At 41.2% G+C, this 24,186-nt stretch overlaps 1 protein-coding gene across 1 annotated transcript in view; it reads right to left on the bottom strand.

The window, feature by feature from the left end:
* The window catches only part of LOC135707034 (mucin-2-like), a 284,849-nt gene that overhangs the window by 117,760 nt on the left and 142,903 nt on the right, over positions 1–24,186 (bottom strand). Inside the window, exon 3 of the mRNA XM_065228756.1 lies at positions 11,946–12,000. The gene's annotated coding sequence lies outside the window, so the exon portion shown is untranslated. The remainder of the gene's footprint in view (positions 1–11,945; positions 12,001–24,186) is intronic.

The raw sequence follows: 24,186 nt of genomic DNA, 5'->3' as shown, positions 1-24,186 counted from the left end.
TCCGTTTAAAACGCAAAAGATCCAAATTGTACCAGCTGTTCGAGTACTTCAAAGAAACAAACTTTTGCTCAACTAGTTGATTAGTACACGTTTTCAAAGCGTTATTAAGTACAGCTGTAGATTCATCGAAGTTACCGGCCGTGAATGGAAAATCCACGCTCCTCTCAACAAGATTCGAAACAGCTTGCTTCGAATATTTCCTCCAATTTTACAAAATTATCGTTATCGTTAGCATAGTCTAAGACATTAATCACTAAGGTCTCATGATCGGTTATTTTCAAATCAGTATCCGTAACTGAACAAATGGAATCAAAATTGGAAAAAAATGTGGTCAATTAAAGTTCTACTGTGCCTGGAAATACGCGTATATTCATTTACCGTTTGCTTTAAATTGAAAAACTCAGCTAAACGCTAAACGCGAATTTTGGTTATCACGCCATGTGGCGAAAAATGCATGCGTGAACAAGGTAGAACTCCACCGTAGGAGGCAGTGCCCCCGTCTGGCAGATATACCCGACGGCAGAAATAGAAAGGTGAAAGAACACGATCAGCGCAGCCAACGACGAGAGCGCTAGATTTGGTTGTACAGTTGAGCGTCCTTCAGGAAAGTGATCAGCGCAGCCAACGTCGGGGGGTCGTCACCAAGTAGATTCCAGAAGTTCTCCGGGAGCCCGTGCTGTTCGCGTAGCTTCTGGAATGCCAGGCAGATACACAGCACGTGTTCCACCGAGGCGGGGATGCCGCAATGTGGACATACCTTGCGGAAAGGTGTCGCACCGAAATTGTGAGAAATCATGGCATGGCTGGTCCGAAGTCTTGAAGTGATCCGCTGGTCCTTATACTTGTGGCTGTTCAGACAGGGTCGTACGGTATCATTGATCTTCCTCAGGAAAGTGGTCTTCGACTGGAGCCATTCCTGCTGCCAGGCTTCCATGATTGTGTTCATAATCCAACGCCTAATGTATAAGAGGGGTACGTTCCTGGCGTAGTGGGGACCAGATCCCGCCCGTCTGTCCGCAGCCTACATAGCCAGAGCCAGAGCTGGTAAATATCGCAGCCGTCATGTGACAATGAGAAAACAGGCCCTCTCACTATCACGAGACGAAACTACCTAGCATTGACTTTCTTGTCATTTTTCAATGATCAAGCACTCATGAGAATAATTTCTATACGGTTTTGACATGAACATTTCTAACTGATTTAGATGAATTAAAGCAAGCAACCGTATGTAATTGATAGAGTGAATATATTATTAAGATTTCCTCGGAGCTAGTAACATTAATAGCAATAAATGAGCTGGTAATTACGATGAACACAACACTGTCACGTTCTGTCATGACAAAAAATTGGATGAGATTTTGAAGAAAATCTCTATCATCATATTCTCTTCCGATGATAGTGACAGAAGTATCTCTGTAAATATCGCGTGAGATCTTTCATTGAAAATGACATTTGCCAGCCCTGGCCAGGGCCAAGTTATCATTTGTGTTATACATAATTAATGTCTTAAATCTAGAGTTAAAGGAATTGAACCGAATTTTCGCGGTCGTCTCGAGGTCGTTGATAATGAAATGTAATATAAGGGGCTCGGTTGTATAGTCCAACCGTTTTTGCTGAGCAGAATATTGTGATTTTTATACCAGGTCCCTTTACATTACTGAGTTGAGATAGGATCGCATCATTCGCTCATCAATAGATTCATGTTAATTTCGAAGGACAATTCAATATATCAAAACTTCGATCGCATCCATGGAACCCAACCTACTAATAAAATACCCTCTCCGGTGACCTTTGCGGGGACGCAGAGGTAAACACGATCCCCAAAACACCAAAGATCACTCTAACATTTCTTCCCTATTCCCACCTGTTTGCAAGGGCGTGGCCAGCGCCATTATTGATTTTTTAAATATACAGTCACTGAAACTGAATTGTACTAAAGTTGTACTAAACTGCTATAGGTAATGTATATTTTTAACTATTCATTCTGGAGGATTGGTGTCTTGGACAAAGTTGCTTATGTGTCAACAATATGAATCTCTTACCAAGACGTCAAAATTGTAGCTGCCTTAATGTTCTGTAGCGCGCGCGGCGTGTGATCAATAAATTTTACAAAACTTTATATTTGTAGTCACACAAAATAGCACCCTTGAATTGTTAGGGTTAATACATTCAAAACTAGATATAGGGGGAATGTATGTAATGTCGGCCTAAGTGTCCCTAGTTTGGGCCCATACATAAATTCAGCAATCGACTAAATTTTCAATAGCAACCAAAAATATCCATTAGTACCGTCCCAATGACGCGTTCATCTAGATACAATTGATAAATAGCGCAGATTTTTAGCGATGGGCCCATTCTTAGATCCATAGGCCAACATTACAGCCATTTCCCCTATATAGATTTTTGGTGAAATTGACACAATTATATCGACCTTTCATTAGAAGATGATGCAGAAGTCCGCTGTTGCCAAGTGAAAGGGAAAACCGTGATGCGATTTCCACTGTTTTTCTTTTGGTGTGACCCTTATACACCTTTATATTTAAATCGTCCGCTCAATCAAACCTCTTATTGTATATTCTGAGAACGTGACCCTGACTATGCTCCTGCATGTAACCAATGAACGACCAAATTGCAATAGGGTTAAATTCACGGAAATTTAAAGAACAAACATCAATTTCCAGGTCAATAACGTTATAAGCATTTAGTGTATAACAAGAACAAAGACGAATTGAACCATTGCCCAATCGAACATTGCATTCGTTAATTAATTTTGCATACAACTCCAAATTTCCGAATTCACTTGAATTTAACAACCAAAATAGCATCATGAAAACATGTTTTGCTCAACTTCTGCAAACCACCCAGACTGGAAAAAATTAATAATAAAAAAGTGCAAATTGTCCATATATCGCGTTTTGTACAACATGCAAAAATTACCTCCGTAAACATAACATCATTTGCGTGCAATGCAATTCGCTAGTATGCCTTCTACAATACTAGAAACAGCGAGCATAAAAAGGTGCACAAACTTTCTCATTCAGTAGGAGGAACGCACGGTAGCAAAACTTCGGCAGTTCGCTGAAAATGCAAATTTCATGGATCGTATTTCTACTGCCGCGATTTTCAGCAAGTTTTAAGTGGTGATTTAAAACCAGAACGCACAAAGCCCGACAATTAACTGCCAATTTGGTAAAAATACAAATCATGCGTAAGCCATAAACACACTTCAGGTTTGAACTTCCTGTTTTTAATATCCATGAATGAAATCTGATCGATAATGAGTGACACAGTGATTTTGATATTAAAGATAGGGCCATTTTTCGCAGTACTGTTTCCGTGCATTATTTGAGGGCAGCGCATATTATGTTCCATTCGATTTGAAAGTCTTTATCGAGAATCCATTTTCTGAACGTTTTGCGCAAAGGGGCTCATTATGTAGCATTATCAATTTTATGTACACGTTTATTTTGCAATCAGCTTGCAGTTCATCAAGTCGCGATCGTCAGAGATGCGGTGAAATTTCTTTATCGTCGTGGAAAAAGTATCTACTAAAATCAACCTCGAAAGAAGAAATCTACTTTTGCTGGGTCGTTTGGCTGGTGTTGTTTCAAGGCGTGCTTGTTTTCCCATGGAGCAGCGAAAGAGTTTCTCACGCGTTCATTCGTTGGCGCGGCTTATTGTAATATCTTTTGCCCGGTTTGATTGAGCCGTACGATAACGAGGAATAAACTAATTTCAGGTGATGAACGGCGGTGCGTTATGGCTTCTTTTTTGTGTTGATTGTCGAAGATTTGAAAAGGAGAACGGAACTCCGGTGCCACCACAGTGAACGGGTGATAAAAGTCGTTGCAAGAAAGATTAATGACACTGTGTGGGATGAAATAAGATGCATGGATTGAAGTTGGTTGCATGTGCCAGAAAACAAATAGGATGTGGAATTACCTGGCAAGGCACTGACGAACTGAATAATTTGTTGAAAATTGAAATTCCATGGTTTGCTCGAAATGACAACTCGTGACATTCGTGTTGTGTATTTCTTAAGCTTATTGCATTATGATATTTTGATGAATGCCACTTTGGCAACCGCTGTGGAGAACTATTAGTTTAACCATTTATTTGAAAACGCACATTAAGGGGGTATTCCCAATCTTTTGCCTTTTTTCGGCCTGTTTTTCAATTAATTTTTTTTCAAGGAAAATGAATAGTAATGATCCTAACTCTTTGGGATTCTTGTTTATTGAACATTAAAGTTTACAAATAATTTTTTTTCGACATGAAAAAAGACATTATTGACGTCACAAAATGGCGACAAACAGACCCCTGTTCGCCGCAAACGCCTGGACGGGCGAAGACTTTTCTCTGGAACGGCTTCATCTGAAACAGATTTCGTGATGAAATAATAATCTGCATAAGATTCTCTGGAGCTTCTCCCGTTGGCAGCAAAAAATCTTGCAAATTAACAAAATGGCGGCCATATGAAAAAACAGGCGATTTTTAGCCCGCTTTTTTGCAACTTTAAGGTGCTTCAAACAATGTTAAATGTTAATATTTTTGGCTGAAAGTGGGAGAAGCTCCAAAGAATTTAATAAGGAACAACATGCGCAAAGATTCAAGTCAATATCTCTTATAGTTTCTGAGAAAAATCTTCGCCCGATAAAAAAAATGTGGTTTCGAGAAAAACGCGTTTAAAGTTTTGACTTTAGTTAAAACCATTTGGGGGTTCTTACCATTAGTCAGCTATGCCTGGACACCGAATTCGCTGATCGGAAAACGGCTTGGAGGGATGAAAGTATATAGTCTAAAGTACAAAAAAACGTGAAAAAAAAAAATTTGATTTTTTGAAAAAAAAGATCGGGAATACCCCCTTAACCACTTATTCTTTGTAATATTTTATTTTTGAACAAACCATGAAAGATCTCCATTTTAAATTACTTTTTCATCGATTTCATGCTTGTTTGTTTTTTTTTTTTTTTTTTTTTAATTTGATGTTGCGCATTTTGTATCACTTTATACTCGCATAGACCAGAACATTGAAAAAAGAGACTTATTTGAAAGCAGCAGCTTCGTTTACCCCCTGACGATAATAGGTTAAGGTATTGCCGAAGCCGACATTTCCCCTATATAGCAGCTTAAGAACTGTATTAGCAAGCTATACTAATTATATAGAGGTCTAGAAAACTTTAAGAGATCAATATTTAAATTTTGCAACCGGTGCGACAATATTACTATTCATTTCTTTTCAGTGAAGGAGTCAAATGAGGTGCGATATCTGCCATATTCTCTATTCTATAATTCAATCGATTGACCCTTCGAAGGGAGTAGGTGCTGATCTTTTACCTCCAATCTTAACTAAACGATGCTCAGAGCCAGTTGCCTTGCCTGTTTCAGAGAGGATTTTTACTATTGAATGAAAGACTGCAGCTACCACTCCCATTCATAAAACCGGTAGTATTAACGATGTTAACAATCACAATTACATTCTGAGTTGCTTTCCCAAAGTTTTGGAAGGTCTTATTCATGATTCACTGATGCACTACGTTCATCGCGTGATATCAGAGAATCAACAAGGATTTGTAAGGAAGCAGTCTACTACAATCAACTTCATGTGCTACATCACTTCATCTGTGAATAGCCTGAAAAAGCGTCAACAGATCGATGTAGTGTATATTTCTAAAAGATTTTTAATTTGCTGAACTGATCCATTAGGACCATTGTGACAACCTAGTGCACAGTGGGACGAGGCCGGTGGAAATTATTAAACAATTTCATGAATTATTCTTTTTATCATATTTTTTTCAAATTCTCAGATGGATTTTAGCCTTATTTGCGAAATTTCAGGATAATCTGACAAGAGTTGATTTTTTTTTCAAGAAATTCAATATTTTTTCCAGAACAACAACAGCCTCTCTCTTATTCAACAAGCATCAGATCACCTCAATGAGCTAACAAACTCAGAAATTCCCACTGTCGGTCAACTTGTGCGATAGACCGATCGTCCGTGGCACACACAAAAACCATCGATCCTGTGGGACGTCAAAAAATGTATACGAGCCGGCGATCCACCAGAGAAATTCCACCCGATAGTGCAACAACTAATGTCGACCCGCTTCCACCAATCAACCGTCGTCTAACCCGATGGATCCAAACACGACAGCACTGTAGGTGCCGCATCCCGTTACAATGGTTTAGCGGGAAAGTACAGCGTCCCAAATGACTGTAGCGTTTTATCTGCGGTGGCATACGCCATTAAGATGGCTGTTTCCGTTCCGAACATATCGGACGAATTAGTGATCCTTACGGACTTTGTAAGCTGTATCCAGGCCTTAGAAGCGGGAACATCTAAGTGGAATCAGAAAGTGGAGCAAACAGCACGAACAAATCCGTCCGTTTCTGCTGAATAACTGGGCACGTCGGCATCCATGGAAACAACGATGCTGATCGGTTAACAAACATGGCGATAACACAATCTCCCATTGAGTTACCAATCCCAGGCGATGATGAGACGTTGAGAATGGTGATGCAAAGAATACGGCAACGATGGAACGACCAATGGTTCGCGTCCAGAGACTCCAAGCTGAGACGACACGCAAAAGTGGACGGAACGGGGAAGCACTTTCGACCAGACTTGGAAAAACACCCACCGGCACTGCGAACCGTGTAAGAATATTGCTCCCCGTTCAAAGCTAACACGCACTCGGTTTCGGTACCTCTTGTCGGCTCGCCACCGATACGAACAAGAAACCTGAACGCGGACCCCTTTTTTTCGGCTTGGTGCCGTGCTATGATTATTCGGTGCGCTCCGTGCGGCTCCGTGCTAGGGTCCGGTGCCAGGGTCCGGTGCCAGACAGAATACCGTGCTTCTTCTTCTTTGTTTCTATTATCGCAGTCTACCTGTAGCTAATTTTTGTTTCGTTCTTTTTCTGATTGACCTTTCCGGCGATACTGTACCTCTTTACTCCTATAGGAAAACCCCACAAACAACTGTCATTCTGTGCATGAAGCATGGCGGGCTGTTCCGTACTCTGTCGCTCAAATGAAAAATCTCAAAGGGGCTGTTCATTAACTACGTATACAGTTTTTTGGGATTCTTGACCCTCCCTGAAATTTAAAAATTTGTATGGACCGTGGACAATTGCCAACAACCCAACCCCCCCCCCCCCCCACATGTCTACGTAGTTTATGAACAGCACCTAAGGAACTATCACACTGTGAAGAGCAAATGCCGTCAATGCGAATTAATGCAACAGTGATTTTCACCATGAAGCATTAATGCGGCAAATATAATTGCCTTAAAACCATAGTTTTTTTTTCCGCAAAGTTCAATTACAAGTTAATTGTTTTGTTCTTATTTTCACTGGCGAATACAATTTGCTTCACTATAACGTTAGGGGCTGTTCATTAACTGCGTAGACAGTTTTTTTTTTATTCTTGACCCCCCTCCCCCTGCGTAGACAATTGTCCATACAAAATTTTTAAAATTTGTATGGGTCGTGGATAATTACCAAACCCCCCCCCCCCCTCCCCTCTAAGCTGTCTACGTAGCTTATGAACAGCCTCTTATTTAGAAAACTTTCTTTAGCTTACGCAGCGCGGCACAACATGTACCAAACATAATCGTAGACGAGAATGATGAGTGGTAAAATTAGCACCAGAGCACCAAAGAAGTTCTGTATTAACAATAGAAAAGGGCTCTTCAGCATTTGTAAACAAACCGTTCTAAAGACCTTTCCTCACTAAGCGAAGGCCACCCACGCAAACCAACGTTATATCATGTAGGGGAAACTTTCCCTTATCCGATGATAGTGTTGGTTTGCGTAGGCGGCATTTGCTGTGTTAGGAAAGGGCTTTAGAACGATTTGTTTACAAATGCTGATGGGCCCTTTTCTATGGTTGATCTAGGCATTTTGCTTCACCCGGTTATTCATAATTTTCAACATTTCGAAAATGGCCAACACATCCGTATCCGAACGGACCCTGTTCCTGTCGAGAGAAATGACGGTCGCAATTAAGAACGCGTTTTAAGTTTGCTTCGCACCATGGATTCTTATGTAAATAAGTATAATTAAACTTTGAGCTACTTGCTACCACTTCCATTGAAAAACTCAGTTTTGACAAAAACGCAAATGATACCGAGTATAGCGCATCACCAACAACGAACGATACGAAATCATGAGCGGTTCGTTGGCTCCGTGCCGCACGGTGGCGAGCCGAAGCCCGTAGCACCGCGTTTGGGTTTCTCTTTTGGTTCGGTGGCGTGCCAACATGTTGCACCGACACCGGGTGCTTTATCGAAGAAACCCAGTGCTGTGCATACATGAGTAGGTTGCCACCGAGCCGCACCGAGCGGTGTTTTTACCAAGTCTGCTTTCGACCAGCGTGTGCCAACACGGCTAAGAATTGGTCAAACGCGGCTAACCTATACGTTCTTATTGAAAAATGAAGCCCCCGCCCAGATGTTGTGGAACGGTTTTAAATGTGCGACACGTGATTCTGCAGTGCAAAAACTACGAGAGTCAACGACAAGAGAACGACATTGGCACAGCAAGCTTACGAGATGCTCTAGCAAACTACAAATTTGCTGAATTTTCTACGTCAAACTGGTCTGTACCGATAAATTTGAAGGATGCAGAGAAAAGATGGAAGATCAGCCGAAACCCGGTGTAGCGGCAAGAAGGTGAAGCAGATAGACGTAGAAGGAAAACAAGGAAATAATGATGGATGAAGAAAAAAGATCATGAAGAAATAAATAAAATAAACATAAATATGGAGAGAAGAAAGAAGATGATAGATTAAAGAGTGAATGTAGAATGAAGAATACCAGAAAGCAACAAAAGATCAGATAGCAGAAGAAGTGAACATACAAGAAGACGACGCAGAAATTTCCGCAAAACAAAGATATGAAGGAGACCCGTAAACAGAATGTCTAGATAAGTGAAATGATAAAGAATTATTTTAATAAATTAATGAATATGACATGAATGTAAAATGTCAATAATAATACAAAAAAAAGCTTTCAATTATCAACTTCATTTGCGTATTTTAAAATAAATTGACCTATTATTATAGGATGATCTATATTTGAAAAGCTATAGTTTGATAGCTTCAAAACCACCCCAACTAATGGCATTCGTTAAGATGAAAGTGAATAGAATCCACAAATTGCTGCTATTTTGGTTATTATGCCTTATCACTTAGAATTTTTAAAGACCCGAATCTTAAAAACTAAAACATTTCTTGAACAAAACAATAAACAAAACAAAATAGCGGCCATTTATGGATTCTATCAACTTAGATTGGAAGAATTTGCGTCCCAATCACCAGAAATGCTTGACATGCACAGTTGTACACAGCAACTGCTCATTTGTTAATAACTTTTCACACAGCTGTTGAAATTTAGTTTTCTTTAAAGTAATTGATAGATTAGGATCATAGTTTAATGTAGACATGCAAAGAGTAGGTACATATTATCATTTGACTCAACACCAATGAGTTTTTACACTTAGAGTGTACGATGTGCAGCGAGCATTTCTCACTTCATTTTTGCGTACAGTTTATTACTAGAATTAAAATCTCCTCTTTTTTACATATCTATATATTTTTTACACATTAATTATTTCGACTGCTTCAAACAGAACTATGCCTCGTCAACTCTGTGCAAAATTATTAGTAAATGAGCAGTTCGTGAGCAAAACTGTGTAAAGGGTGATACGGTCAAAATTTGGTCAATATCAACTTGACGTATTTCTTTCAATTTTGCATTTAAAAAACCTGAACACCCCTCATTTTGAAGGTGTGTGTGTGTAGAATGTTGCTCCTATTTTGATTTTGGAATTCACTCTTCAGTTGTCAAAATGCCGTCCAAGCAAGAAGAGCAGCGTATCAAAATTTTGCTCGCGCATCGCGAAAATCCGAGCTACTCGCACGCAAAGTTGGCAAAATCGCTAAAAGTTGCCAAATCAACCGTTACAAATGTAATTAAAGTGTTTGGGGAACGTTTGTCGACAGCCAGGAAGTCTGGATCGGGGGGAAATCGAAAACCGGAAGCCGCTGAGACGACAAAGAGAGTTGCCGGTAGTTTCAAGCGAAACCCTAACCTCTCCCTCCGAGATGCCGCAAATAAGCTGGGTGTATCGTCTACAACCGTGCATCGAGCCAAAAAACGAGCCGGACTATCGACTTACAAGAAGATAGTGACTCCAAATCGCGATGATAAACAAAATACGACGGCCAAAGCGCGATCCCGGAGGCTGTACACGACGATGCTGACGAAGTTTGACTGCGTGGTAATGGACGACGAAACCTACGTCAAAGCCGACTACAAGCAGCTTCCGGGACAGGAGTTTTATACGGCAAAAGGAAGGGGAAAGGTAGCAGATGTTTTCAAGCACATGAAACTGTCAAAGTTCGCAAAGAAATATCTGGTTTGGCAAGCCATCTGTACCTGTGGCTTGAAAAGCAGCATTTTCATAGCTTCCGGGACTGTCAACCAAGAAATTTACGTGAAAGAGTGTTTGAATAAACGTCTGCTGCCTTTCCTGAAGAAACACGGTTGTTCCGTACTGTTTTGGCTGGATTTGGCATCTTGCCATTACGGTAAAAAGGCCATGGAGTGGTACGCCGCCAACAACGTGCAGGTGGTTCCCAAAGACAAGAACCCTCCCAACACGCCAGAGCTCCGCCCAATTGAGAAATACTGGGCTATTGTCAAGCGGAACCTAAAGAAGACCAAAAAACTGCTAAGGGCGAGCAGCAGTTCAAGGCAAACTGGCTTTCTGCGGCGAAGAAGGTGGACAAGGTGGCTGTACAAAATCTGATGGCAGGGGTCAAGCGTAAGGCCCGGCAATTCGGATTTGGAAAAGCGGAAGCCTAACTGAATATTTTTCCTGAATTTTATACTAATTGAACTTGAAAAAGAAATTTAATTTGATTTTTTAAATAAACGATTTCACCGATTTACACGCGTTTTCCCTTGACCAAATTTTGACCGTATCACCCTTATGCCAAGCATGCCACCAAATGATGATTTTTGTATTCAAGAACGTGCAATTTAAGCCTGTGTAAATCTGTGTATACCTACGAAAAAGACATTCTGCCAGACATCTCTTTCAAACGTTTGATAACGTAGCTTTTCATAAAACGACTTCAAGAGACAAACCAGCTAAAGGCTGAAAGTCTCTATAATAAAGCAAAAAAAAACGACTTTTTTCTCAGTGACAATATCCAGTTAAATTTTTCAGAAAGTCATCAATATATGAACGCTACTTGCATTTCAGAAATAAATATTATCAAATCTTTGTTATTCACAAAATCAAAATTGTACATCTTTTAGATAATGGTTGGGTAAGGTTTGGTTTTATTAAAGAGACTTTCAGCCATTTATTGGTTCCTTTCTCATTACCCCAGAAGGGGATTATCCAATATATTATATTAGATAAAATTTTGGTTTTTGACTCTGCTTGGGCTTCCATTTGAACTACTTGATGGACAGCTGCTCTACTATCAACAACTCTAAGTCAGCAGTATGGGAAGGTCCATTAATTATGTCACGCAAATTTGGCCCATTTTTAACCCCCTCCCAACTTTGTAAAATTTTTTGTATGCACCTTATTTTTTTGTATGACCCGTCACAGTTTACAAAACCCCCTCGTCCCCCCCAAAAGCGTGACATAATTAATCGACGATCCCTATGTTGTAGTGCGTAAAAGTAAAATGTGATAGCACCGTCATGAAAATCTAAATCTATTGAAGCTGAATGACTAAGAAATTCAGCTATGTGTTTTGGTGTGAAAATATACTGAAATTCTCACTGTCTGCCGAAACAGTCATTGTCCTTATCTGTAAGCCAAACGTTGTGACTGCATATGCCTTAAGATAGGGTCGCTTTGCACTTTTGGCTGTTGCGGGCCCCAATGGTACTGATACATGAAGTAAAATATTAAACTTACCAGTCAATGACTATCTTTTTGTTTCAGAGCATTTTAAATATCGATGGTGATCAATCTGGAAAAGAACATAAAACAAAGTTATGGGTTAATTAAATGCTATAAACATCGTAAAAATCGGATTTCAGAAGGCTCTGTAAAGTTTTACAAAAAAGTTGGATAGCACAGTTTTTGACTCGTGTGACGCAAATGAGCTTCATATACCGTAGTACCGTAGTACTATATTCGTCCCTTGCTGTAGACATTGATTTTTTGTGACATGATGGTCTCGGTGGCCATAGAGAAACCATGTATTGTTAGCTGATCATGGGTTTAATTCCAGGTTTATGCACATAAAAGAATAGCAGTATAGCATCGTTTGCTGGTTTTAATTTTGCGCAAAAAACGCGCAGACAGTATTAGATACAACCCTGGCTCGATAGTTGCCACCGCCTGATAATGGCAACAATAATAACTTGATCATAAGCGGTGTGTTGTAAACTGAGGGTCTCGGGTGGCTAGTAGCGACCGTTTTTGCTTATTGAGCAAACGATCGCGTGTTCAACTCCTTCACATTCCTAATAAAAAAAAAAACCGTACCCAAACGATAACCCATGAATGATATAAAAATTCCACGCATGGCTTTGATGATACTCTGAACACGTCATTAAGCAACATATCCATAGAAATGTTATAAGAGTTTGTAGAATTGTTAATGTCACATTGCTTTCTATCTTAAAATTAACACAACTTTTCAATTCAGCGTAACGTACATATACCAAAACGAACCCTGCTAAATACAAGCCTAACGGTTTTATTCTACACACTTAGAAATTATTATTTTTACACGAGACGTAATTCAGCTTTGACGTAAATTATGGAAACATGGCATGTAAAATTTAGTGTCCTGAAACTGAAACATACATGGTTAGAAAAAAGTACCCAAAATTAAGTTCTTTTCACTCATCTCGGCACTATAGTGCAGGAACCCAAAAGTAGGTAAAGCGCGTCAAAGTAATATTCATTTGCTTGGGTGCAGTTCGTATGGAATTTTCCACTGGCTTTTTAACCAACAGTAAGTTAGTTGTACCCAACAGTAGGTAAATATGATTATACTCAACGTTGAGTTCCCACACTTTACTACCCCTGTTGGGTGGTTTTGCTCCTCCGTTTTTGACAACATTAGAAGGAGAAAAGGAGACAAACTAGACAAAAGTAGGTAAATATGAACTGGTCGTTGGGTACTTTTTTCTTACCGTGTATGCAACTAGACAAAAAGTGCGTTTGATTGAATTGATTTTGTCGTCTTTTTCAACTGATTCTTATGTCAAAAGGGCCGCTTGTATGTGTCGGTCTCAGGGCACTGAAATTTACATGTCTTTTTCGTAGTGTGTATATTCCTGTGATTTTTCGTGCAAATTCGTAGGATTTCTCGGCTTCCAACAAAGCCCATTCCTTAATTGGTCTGCAATTGGACGTGGCCGGCACTGTTATTGCCTATTATAAAGTTTGACATCACCAGTTCCTGCACATTGAGGATGAATGCTAGTCCCAAACATCCTCTGTTGATTCTCTGTGTAATCACAGGTGATCTGACAATCAATCATGCGAAAAATCGTTTCATTTTGCATTTAGTATCTACTCACACGCATACAACATCAGAAACGAGCAGTAGCTTATGCGAGCCGCACCGATTTCAGTCGTATTCTCATTGTTTCTATTTTCTTCGATGAACGCAGAAATGAGCAAAACAGACAGCTGAGTGTACCATGAATGATTTTGAGTGTTGTAATGTTGATGATTCCTCCCTTATTATTTTGTGCATGCTGAGTATTTTATGGTTGCATTCTGCTGAGTAAGCTGAGTGATAATTTTGCAGAAAGAATCATTTTTTATTTTCTAGCTTTACACATAAGTTGACACATTTAAATTGGTATTATCATGGAGAAAAGTATTATACTGTAAAACCCAATTCAGCTGATCTACAGCTGAGCCAAAATATATCTCACTCGGCTATTTAATTAGTTCGCGTTAGGTTTTTACGCATTCAACCGGGTTCTCACTCGATAGGGAAAATTGTTCGGCTGCCTTTCACTTTCAGTCCTTCACTCCTTTTACGGCTGTCAGTTCCGAGTCTATCTGCATAGTCACTTGGTTTGATAAATTTACACTCATTTGGCAATCTGTTTGTGGGTGAGGATAGCTATTTTGTTTCTGCGGTGCTCACAAGAGTGAATTAATTTTCCCATGGCTGCTGACAATAAACCAATGGATGACCCGGAAGTGCGGCAGAAAGTCTTTCATTCTGGACGACGAAAACTACTTTCCTCTATAGAAGTCCAAGATGCCCGGAAACGACCGACAAATCTACTACTCCTCCAAAGGTGATGTACAAATTCAAGCACAAGTTTGTCAAAGGTTATGTCGTACATCGCAATATCCGATATGGGAATTTAGAAGCCGTGGTTCAAACCAAGCGGTTTTACCATCAACCAGGAAGTGTACCAGAGAGAGTGTTTGCAGAAAATACTCATCCCATTTCTTCAAAAACATTACTCGGATGGAAAATACGTGATTTGGCCGGACAAGGCATCATCGTACTACGCCAAGAAAACGCTAACGTGCCTGGAGAGCCAAAATACACCATATTTACCAAAAAGCACGGTTAAGAACGCGTTTAAAAGTGCTTTTCATTATCAACATCTTCATCTGCTGTTAAGGGCCATTACGTTTCAACAGGAACATTTTGCCAGACTTCAATTTAGTGTTCTTTGAGCACTTCCACAGTTGTTAATTTAATATTTTCTGGGATTGAAGAAAAGTTTGAGATTGGTTCCCTTAACTCTACGTTAACTTATCTAGAAGTAATGTTGTTCGTTACTGATTTAAAATTTATCATAACATGTCCACCACCTTTCTACATTTTGTTTTGCATCGTTTCCCCTTGCCATGATAAGAATATTGGTTTCTTATCTTCATTTACGTCTGCACAACCTAGTCCAATTTCTTTTAACGAACAACTAAAGCTACCCCACCGTACCTACCTACAAGCGAGATGTTATTTACGATAATGACTTCCAAGCACATTGTTTGCTACCATGAGCCTGCACTCATCAGTCACTCAGTTCCAGTTTCTTAGACCTTGAACCATTGCACTGCTATGCTTGTGGCTGTAAACTTAATGGGTCTCTGGGGATATGACTCAAGAAATAAAATAGAAATTAAGGGTCATTAGCACGCGCGGGAGTTCCAGTGCACTGCATTTTCATCTCAATTATATCGTGAAGTTGCTATAATGCGTGATAATAAACTGCTTGGCGTGAATCCGTGGTTCATTAATTTGGGTTACGGCAGATTGCTGCGATGACTGGGTAATGGCATCATCTTACTATATTTGGATTTTGCACAAATGCAAGATAAAGAACGTTTTCTAAAGAAGCTGATAGCACTGCAAAACGAGTGATAATCTTAACCCAGATTCTTAAAAATAACGACTTCATGATTTTAGTCAAGCATTATAACCGTTTGCCAAATGGATCCTAGATCCATTATTGAAATCTCGAACCCAACTGCAATTGAAGCATGCTGGCGCTTCAATGAATAGACACGTTATAAAATGAAAGTGCATCTTGTAGCGCCTGTTTGCAGTAGTCTGACATTTGAAACGATTAGCTTGAATCACATGTAGCTTTTGTATACATACATGTATAATTACCAGGTGCAACAACGAGGGCTGCTCTGTAGATGCGGTGCCCGTATTTGAATTGATAATCATACTACTTTCAAATCGCAAGTCTACACACTCGTGTGTGACATTGCACGGATGAATGAATGACAATCACCTACCAAGTGGGTAACGTTCATGCATCGATCGATCAAGAAGGTCGTCTCACACTCGTCAATTTCGAAATCTTGCATCCAAAACAAGTGCATTATGATTGTACGCCTTCGTCAAGGTATCTCACCTAATGGCAATAGGCACCCCAAGCCGGTCATCGTTGCAATGGTACGTGATTACAGTATGCAATGCCCCCTTTGGCTTTGGGGCCAGTCAGTGGTCAATATCAATGGTAATTCCTGCGGTCAGGTTTGAGAAGACCACTTACCTTCATGGCTGTCTTCTTTCAGTCATGTGATTGCGAAACCGGCAAGCGCGACACAACTCGAGTCAGTCCAGCGAGTGAATTTGAAAATTGTGTGGTTATGAATTTGTACCGTATATTAATAACAATTAAGTCAAGACCGATCGCTACAGTTGGTAGTTTGAGGAGTAATGCTCTGTGATTGTTGGGTGCAAAGTGACTGGTAGAGCGCGTTGGCTCGTATGAATTGTAAGCAGTTGGATCCATGTTTGCGACTGCATGGTGATCAGTCTATAATGGATTGGAGTAACATATGACACGCGATACAAAACAAATAGTGGGGTTTATCTCTCTTCAGAATGGACTGCTTGCAGTGAAAACTATGCATTCCTCAATGCCATGCCCATAAATTGATTGACATTTTATCTTTAGCGGAACAAAGAAGTTGATTCATAGCTTTTCTTTAAAATGTTCATGTAATGCTGAAATAATAGTTCCTTTTACAGTTAACATCTTCTAGCCCAGCTATTTTTAGTTTTCAGGGGAGGATAATGAGTAACACATACACGATGAGCATGACATGGAAATGTCCTCCAGTGAGTTAATTTAGAGCAATTTTAATAGAAGGTGCATTTTCAGATGAAAGTCAGACCTGATTTTTTCTGTTTTCCATGACATTTTGCAATAGTATTTTTTTATAAGTGCTGGTTTAGTCAAGCTATGCTAAAAACTAATAAAAAATCGTAAAACTAACTCATGGCATATGGTTGTAAATCTTGTAATTCTCTACTTATCTTAGACTCTTAAATTCTTTCCAAATTAAATACAAAGTTCTTTATTCCTTTCTTTTTACCCCTTGTTCTTCTTGAGAGGTCTAAATAATCACCAAAATGTCATCAAGGAAAAAAACGCAAAAAATGTCATGGAAATACCAGCATGGCGTCAAAATGATTAAAAAAGTCTATGTCATAAAGATGACTCACGGTGGTCCAAAATCAACGAATTCATAAATTAAATTTTAAAATTTTGGAAACATTAACTAACAAGATTTTGGAAACATTAACTAACAACCCGCCCTTTGCCTCTATTTTTTGAGTGGATGTTTTTCACAAAATGGAATGTTTTCACTGCAAATGACTTTTAAACTTATTTAACTTTATTTAACTAACCGGTACGTAAGATTTGCTAAAAAGAATCAAATTGTTGAGATATTGTTAAAAATCTAACACTGATTCTTGACTCCAAACTCGGCCTACGGATTCTAAATTTGACCTAACGTTTTGAAACGTCATTCAAATGGTCTATCAGATGAAGAATGGATTCGGTAGGAGCGCTTCTTTAATTTTTGAGAATAATGGGCGCAAACATTCATATCACGCGTTCTCACTGACTTCGTACGGTAGTTTTTTAACTAAAGTATCGTACCAAATGCATAATTGACTTGTTAACTCTGAAATCATGGATTTATTTGAAGTTTTCTGCTCGATAAGCCCAAAATGGGCGATAAGGCCGAAGTAGTTCTCTACCTATTGCAGAATATTTACGCCGGAGGATCTTGAATAATCAAATTATTCATCGATATATTTCATGCAATAGTATTGAACGAAAAGTTGTCCATAGCAAAAATCACTCAGATTGATTCACATTCTGTACATTTGAAAAATTGCAAAGTTGACCCCCTTTTATATAAAAATATAATTTTAACATGCAACCACCAAGACACCCCTCTCCACAAGACCGGTAAAAAGGAGACTACCCAGTGCAAGAGTACTGGGGTTGGTGCTAGTCTACCTGTCGGTCTTGCGCGAGATGCTACCAAGAGTGGAAAGGCTAGTGGTAGGGATGGCAAAGTGCTAACCCAAGAGGTTGGCACTGACCCCTTGCCTGATGCCGAAACACCTACCGATAAGGATAAACAGATCCTGGAAAAGTTGGTGGAAAGTCTACGTAAGGAAGTCGCCCTTGGCAAGGAGAAAATCAAACTACTCAAGGAGTCGAAAACTCGCGTTGAGATGGAATGTGCTTCCCTTGTTGTACAACTCGAAAGAGTTGGCGTTAACCTCGACTCTGATGAGAGCGAGGTTACTGCTCCCGTGACCCGTAGGAAACGGAAGTAGACCGCCGGCCTCGAGGACACTCGTGGCCTGAAAAGCCGTAAAAAAGGAGAAAACACAGCACCTTCTCCCCCTATGGACTTGGTATCGGAGCGCGAAAGCGATGCTGTTACCGGTAAAAAGTTGTTACCATGTCTGATGTTCCACAACAGAATGGTAAAGAGCCATCGAACGTAATACTGCAATTGAATGTCCATGGGTTGCGATCAAAGTTATCTGAGATCTAGCTATTGACAAAGAAGCTGAATCCTTGTGTCATCGCTCTCCAAGAAACGATGGCCAAGGTAGCAGATCTACCTCCAAACTATCTCGGTGGTAGATATAAGTGGTGTATTAAGCCTCACATTAATGCCTACATCCACGGCACTGGATTGGCTATTAGAGAAGATATACCACATAAGGTAGAGCAGTTGGATACTGAACTGGAGGCCACCGCGGTCACCATTCAGTTTCCGTATAAGCTGACTGTTGTTAGCTTATACATGGCTCCGAGGAATAGGGTTGACAAAGAAGTGAACGTCATCGGCAAAATGCAAGATCTCATCTCGCAGCTGCTTGTCCCTTATGTGATAGTGGGCGATCTGAATGCGCATCACCCCTCCTGGGGATCACATAAGACTGACGTTCGTGGTGAGAGGTTGTATCAGCTACTGGACACGTTGGGTTGTTCAGTGCTGAACGATGGCAGACCAACTCGGTTCGATCCCACCACCGGGGTAGAGTCTGTGATTGATCTGGCCATAGCCTCTTGGGATGTAGCCAGCCAGTTTATCTGGCGGGTTGACGATGACTTACACGGAAGCGATCATTTGCCTATTTCATTGTCACAGGCTGTAGACTTCCCGTCTACTGTGACAAGACTTAGATGGAACCTTGAGAAGGCAGATTGGGACAGATTGTCAAAGAAGTCTGTCGCCAACTGCCTGGTGATGACACGATATTGAGACCAGGTGACTGGACCCAAATTTTGAGTAAGGCCGCTCATCGTCACATCCCAAAGGCTGGAGGGAGGGGAGGTATGAAAACTGTCCCTTGGCGGGGGACAGAAGTTCATACTGCGATTAAGACTAGACGTAAATGTCTAAGGGTGCTGCGTAGGTTGCAGCTTGATGATCCTCCTAGGGCCGATAGATTGAGGGAGTTTCAGCTTGCTCGATCTAAATCTAGAAGCGTAATCAAAGCTGCAAAGCAGGATACATGGTCTGCTTTCACCGCGGACATATCGGAAACCACTAGCTCTGGTGAGCTATGGCGAAAGGTAAAGTCTGTCGGTGGTAAGATTAGACATGTTGAGAGGGTGATCAAGTTGAATGACGATTACACGAAAGACCCAGGACTTATCAGTGAGGCCTTTGCTGATCAATTTGCCAAGGTGTCGGCAAAAAGCAATCACAGTGATGAGTTCCTGCGTGTAAAGTCATTGGCTTAGGGGGAGTACCACTACTCCCGTGACAGGCAGTGTAGTCTTGTTAAAGACTACAACAGGGTATTCGAACTTGAAGAGCTCAACCGGGCCCTGCGCCGCGGCATTGGTAAGACTGCGGGCCTGGGGCCTAAGGCTGAAAGTCTCGTTAATAAAGAAGAAAGAAAAAAAAGGCTGCGGGTCCTGACGACATTGGGTATCCCTTGCTTAGGAGATTACCTCTTGTCGACCCATTGGCTCTTCTTGACACTATGAACGAAGTCTGGCTTTCTGGCCAGATACCGGGCGAGTGGAAAGAAGGGTTGATTATTCCTATTCCCAAACCTGGGAAGGATAAAACCCTAACAGGTGGTCATCGACCGATAACCTTGCTGAGCTGCATGGGAAAAACACTCGAGCGGATGGTTAACCGTCGTCTGTCAACTGAGCTGGAGAGGCAAGGACGAATCCACCCACAGCAACACGCATTTCGATGCGGCTATGGGTCGGAGACGTTCTTCTCTGAGCTCGAACATTTATTGGACAAGGCCTCGTCGGAAGATTTGCATGTAGATGTAGTCTCCCTCGATTTGTCCAAGGCATATGATATGCCATGGAAGCTTCCTATCTTGACTTCCCTCAAGAGCTGGGACTTCCAAGGATGGATGTTTAACTACATAGAAAACTTTCTACAGAACCGTAGGTTCCGAGTATTGAACGCTGGTGCAACCTCTTCCTCGAGGTTGCTGGAGAATGGCATCCCGCAAGGGTCTGTCCTCTCGGTTACACTGTTTCTCATTGCGATGAACTCAGTGTTTGAACGCATTCCCAAGGAAGTATACATTACTGTACACGCCGATGATATTACCCTTATCGTGTTAGGTAAATACGGTAGGGTGGTTTGGCACAAGATGCAGGATGCAGTGCAGTCTGTCGTTGACTGGGCAGATGGTGTTGGGTTTGTGATTTCCCCCGAGAAGTCCAAACTGCTGCACGTCTGCTTTGGTCATCATCACATACCGAGCCTGTCATATGTTAGTATCGGTGAGCATGCGGTCAAGGCCTTACGCGAGATGAAACTGCTTGGTGTGACTATTGATAACAAATTCCGATTTGTTAAGCACGCCAAGTTGGTGAAAGATAACGTCAACAACAAGTTGAAGCCTCTCGTAGTACATTGACCAAGGTTGCTAGGGCTCTGGTTGTCCCTAGCATCCTTTACGGGACGGAACTGTGGAGCAGGGGTGGTGTCTCCCTGCTCAAGATTCTGGAACCTCAGTACAATGAGGCGTACAGAATTTGTAGTGGAGCGCTGAGGTCTTCACCGATAGCTTCTCTGTTGGTGGAGAATGGAAAGGTTCTTTTGGTGAATGTTGTCACCGAAGATAAGGCCACCAAGGCGCTGAGGCTTCTAGAAAGGGATCCCATTCTCAATGACAGGCCCACGGTGGCAAGGGCGAGAGAATGGTGGAGCGACTTGCCGGGAGTAGATTTTCCCACGTTAGCCCAGCGAGCTAGGCTATGACAACGGGCATGGGACGCTACTGCCCCGAAAGTTGATTGGAGGGTTAAAGCTATGTGCGGGGCGGGGGCCAGCTCTGATGTGGGTAAAGCCGCATTTAGAGAGGTCACTGCTTCATACGAGGGAAGGCCCAAGCTATTTACGGACGGTTCATTAATCGAAGTGGAAGTTGGTTATGGGGTGTCTGGGGAGGACATAAGCCGCTGCGGCCGGTTACCCGGTCTCTGTGGTATCTTCTCAACTGAGGCCTATGCTCTCCTGCAAGCTTGTAGGCTAGCAAATGGATCTCAGGCCGTTGTATTCTCTGACTCTGCGAGTTGTCTCTCTGCCCTTGAGCATGGGTAGGTTGCACACCCGTGGCTGTTAGAGGTGCACCGGTACGCTAACATAACCTTTGTATGGGTACCTGGACACGCAGGTATACCAGGGAATGAGGCTGTTGATAAACTAGCTAACCAGGGTCGTCTTGCTCAGCTAGAGGCCACTCCGGTGCCCTATAGTGACGCTACCCGCTGGGTGAAGCAGACCTCGCGATACGCATGGAATGTGTCTTGGCATCACGCATTCCTGCGTAGAATCAAGAATACTACACAAGAGTGGAAGGATGCACCTAATTCTCGAGATCAGAAAGTTCTCACTCGGCTGAGGATTGGTCATACACGGCTCACTCATGGACCTCGTTTTAGCGGCAGTGTGGCCTACTGCCAGGGATGCGGTGCGGTTCTAGATATAAATCATCTATTGGTGGAGTGCCCGGCAAGAGCACAATTGAGGGAAGATATGGGTGTCGTTGGTTCAATCCGAGAGGTATTATTCAACGACAGGAGTACAGAACAAACTGTAGTCAACTTCCTGCGGGCGGTTGACTTATACGATATGATATAAGCATGAGTAAGTTGAAGTGGCATCGGAAAGAAAATGACTGGTATAGTCACGCCACTTCATTCGACAAGAGGCAGTCTTTAAGGTCCTAAAGACCATGGTGTGTTAGGAAGGATGACCGACCCAATGGGGGACAATGATGAAACAGCTGCAGTTTGAAACCCGTCTCGAATGAACTAAATTCTCCTCTAGCAGGGGAACAGTTTAAGAGACGTTAATAAACTTAGACAGCCCTCTCCATTCTCGCTGCGCCAGTGGCTCATATTCTTTGTTGAACTCCTAACTTATCGCAATTATGGGTTCATTGAATCCATAGTCTTTTCTCCGGAAATCCATCCTTAGTGGGTGTCTAAGACGTAAGGAAACTGATGGAACGTTGATGCTGATTTTATCCAAGGTGCTTGGTGCGTCAACATCAACTACACCTTGCAACAGTTTTCCGGCACTGGATCTCGGATGAAGGCTAGGGTGCTTTATTTTAAAAAAGGTGATAAATTTCACCCCTCTAGTACGATTCTATACTGGAAATTATTGAGTTTCAGTTGCATTGCTCTAACTTTGGTTGTAGTTGTCCAAACGATGAAAACATTTGGAATCAGTAAATTACTGAATTAGTGAACTTGCACATTGAAGGCTGATAAGCTAATCCCACGAGCTTTTTATGTGGTTCTCTGTGCAATTCCACTTGTTCTGATCAGAAACGGAGTAGAAACTATGATATTCACGGTTTTTTTTTGTTTTTGTTTACATAAAAAAAGTTGTCATCGCACTCACACACACAGGTCGGCAGGACAACTTGAGCGTCACAAAATTCGGCACATGAAGCAAAATCAGGATGAACGTTTTGCTGAGTTTGTGATCCGAGTACGTCAACAGATTAGTTTTAGATTTGTATAAAGACTAATACATAAAGCAATAATTTATTCAGATTTCCAGTCTACACCTTGACTATTCAAATATAACCTTATATCAATTGATAATTTTTATGTAGATATAATTAACTTTACGTTTCAGAAGCATTCCATCCTGAGCATGAACGTCATATTTTGTTATTTTATATTTTCCTGTGTATAAATGTAAATCACTTTCAGTTAAAGAAATCGCACTTTGTTCTTTCTTTGATATTGAAGGAGCTTTTGACACCGCATCATATTCTTCTATGGTTGACGCTATGAAGAAAGGAACTTCGACACACACATCGTCAACTGGATTCATACTATGCTTGTAAAAAGAAAAGTCACTTCTGGGCTGGGAAGCTCATCTATAACAGTAAAAGCAACGAAAGGCTGTCCTCAAGGAGGAGTCCTCTCACCACTAATGTGGTCTTTAGTTGTAGATGATCTTCTAAGAAGCCTAGAGGCGAAAGGTTTTGAAGTTGTGGGCTTTGCAGATGATATAGTCATCGTAGTTGGAGGAAAGTTTGACGCTATCATTTCAGAAAGTTTACCCAATCTTGGTGTATTAAGGAGGGCCTAAACATTAATTCGTCAAAAGTAGTAATCGTTCCTTTTACTAGAAAGAGGAAGTTCAACCTAAAAGAGTTCAAGCTTGGAGGAGAACAGACCCCTCCTAGTGAACAGGTCAAATACCTAGGAGTTATATTGGATACCAAGTTGAATTGGAATGCCCAGATTGATTCTGTGATCAACAAAGCAACCAGTGGTTATGCTCAAAAACTGTTGGTAGAAAATGGGGTTTGAAACCAACAATGAAAATGTGGATTTACACATTAGCAATCCGTCCAAAAGTAACTTATGCTTCGTTAGTGTGGTGGCCAAACACGAAAGAGGCTACCGCACAGAGGAAGTTGGCAAAACTACAACGTCTAGCATGTATTGCTATAACGGGTGCGATGTGCAGCACCCCATCAAAAGCGTTAGATGCAATTCTCAATCTACTGCCCTTGCATGAATACGTGCAACTAGAAGCGGAAAGAAGTGCTCTAAGGCTCAAAATGTCTAAAAAAAAGTCATGCCTGGTGACCTGGTTGATCACCTAAGCATTTTACACTACTTCCAAAGAGGACCAGTGATGAGTATGAATGGAGACTGGTTGAAACCACAGGACAATTATGACACTCCCTTCAACGTATGTGAAATGTTGCGTTCGGATTGAGAAGTCGGTGGTCCTAGCGTTCGTCAAGGCTCAATCATATTTTTCACAGATGGCTCAAAAATTGGAACCCAAACAGGTGCAGGAATCTTTGGCCCTGGGACAAATATTTCAGTAGCGATGGGACATTGTTCAACAGTGTTTCAAGCAA

The sequence above is a fragment of the Ochlerotatus camptorhynchus genome, unplaced genomic scaffold, assembly GCF_037179485.1.
Source record: "Ochlerotatus camptorhynchus isolate MF236.1 unplaced genomic scaffold, CSIRO-AGI_Acam_v1.1 ptg000302l, whole genome shotgun sequence".
NCBI lineage: Eukaryota > Metazoa > Arthropoda > Insecta > Diptera > Culicidae > Ochlerotatus > Ochlerotatus camptorhynchus.
Note: the sequence above shows the minus strand (reverse complement) of the source record. Positions and strands in the feature narration are given on the sequence as shown.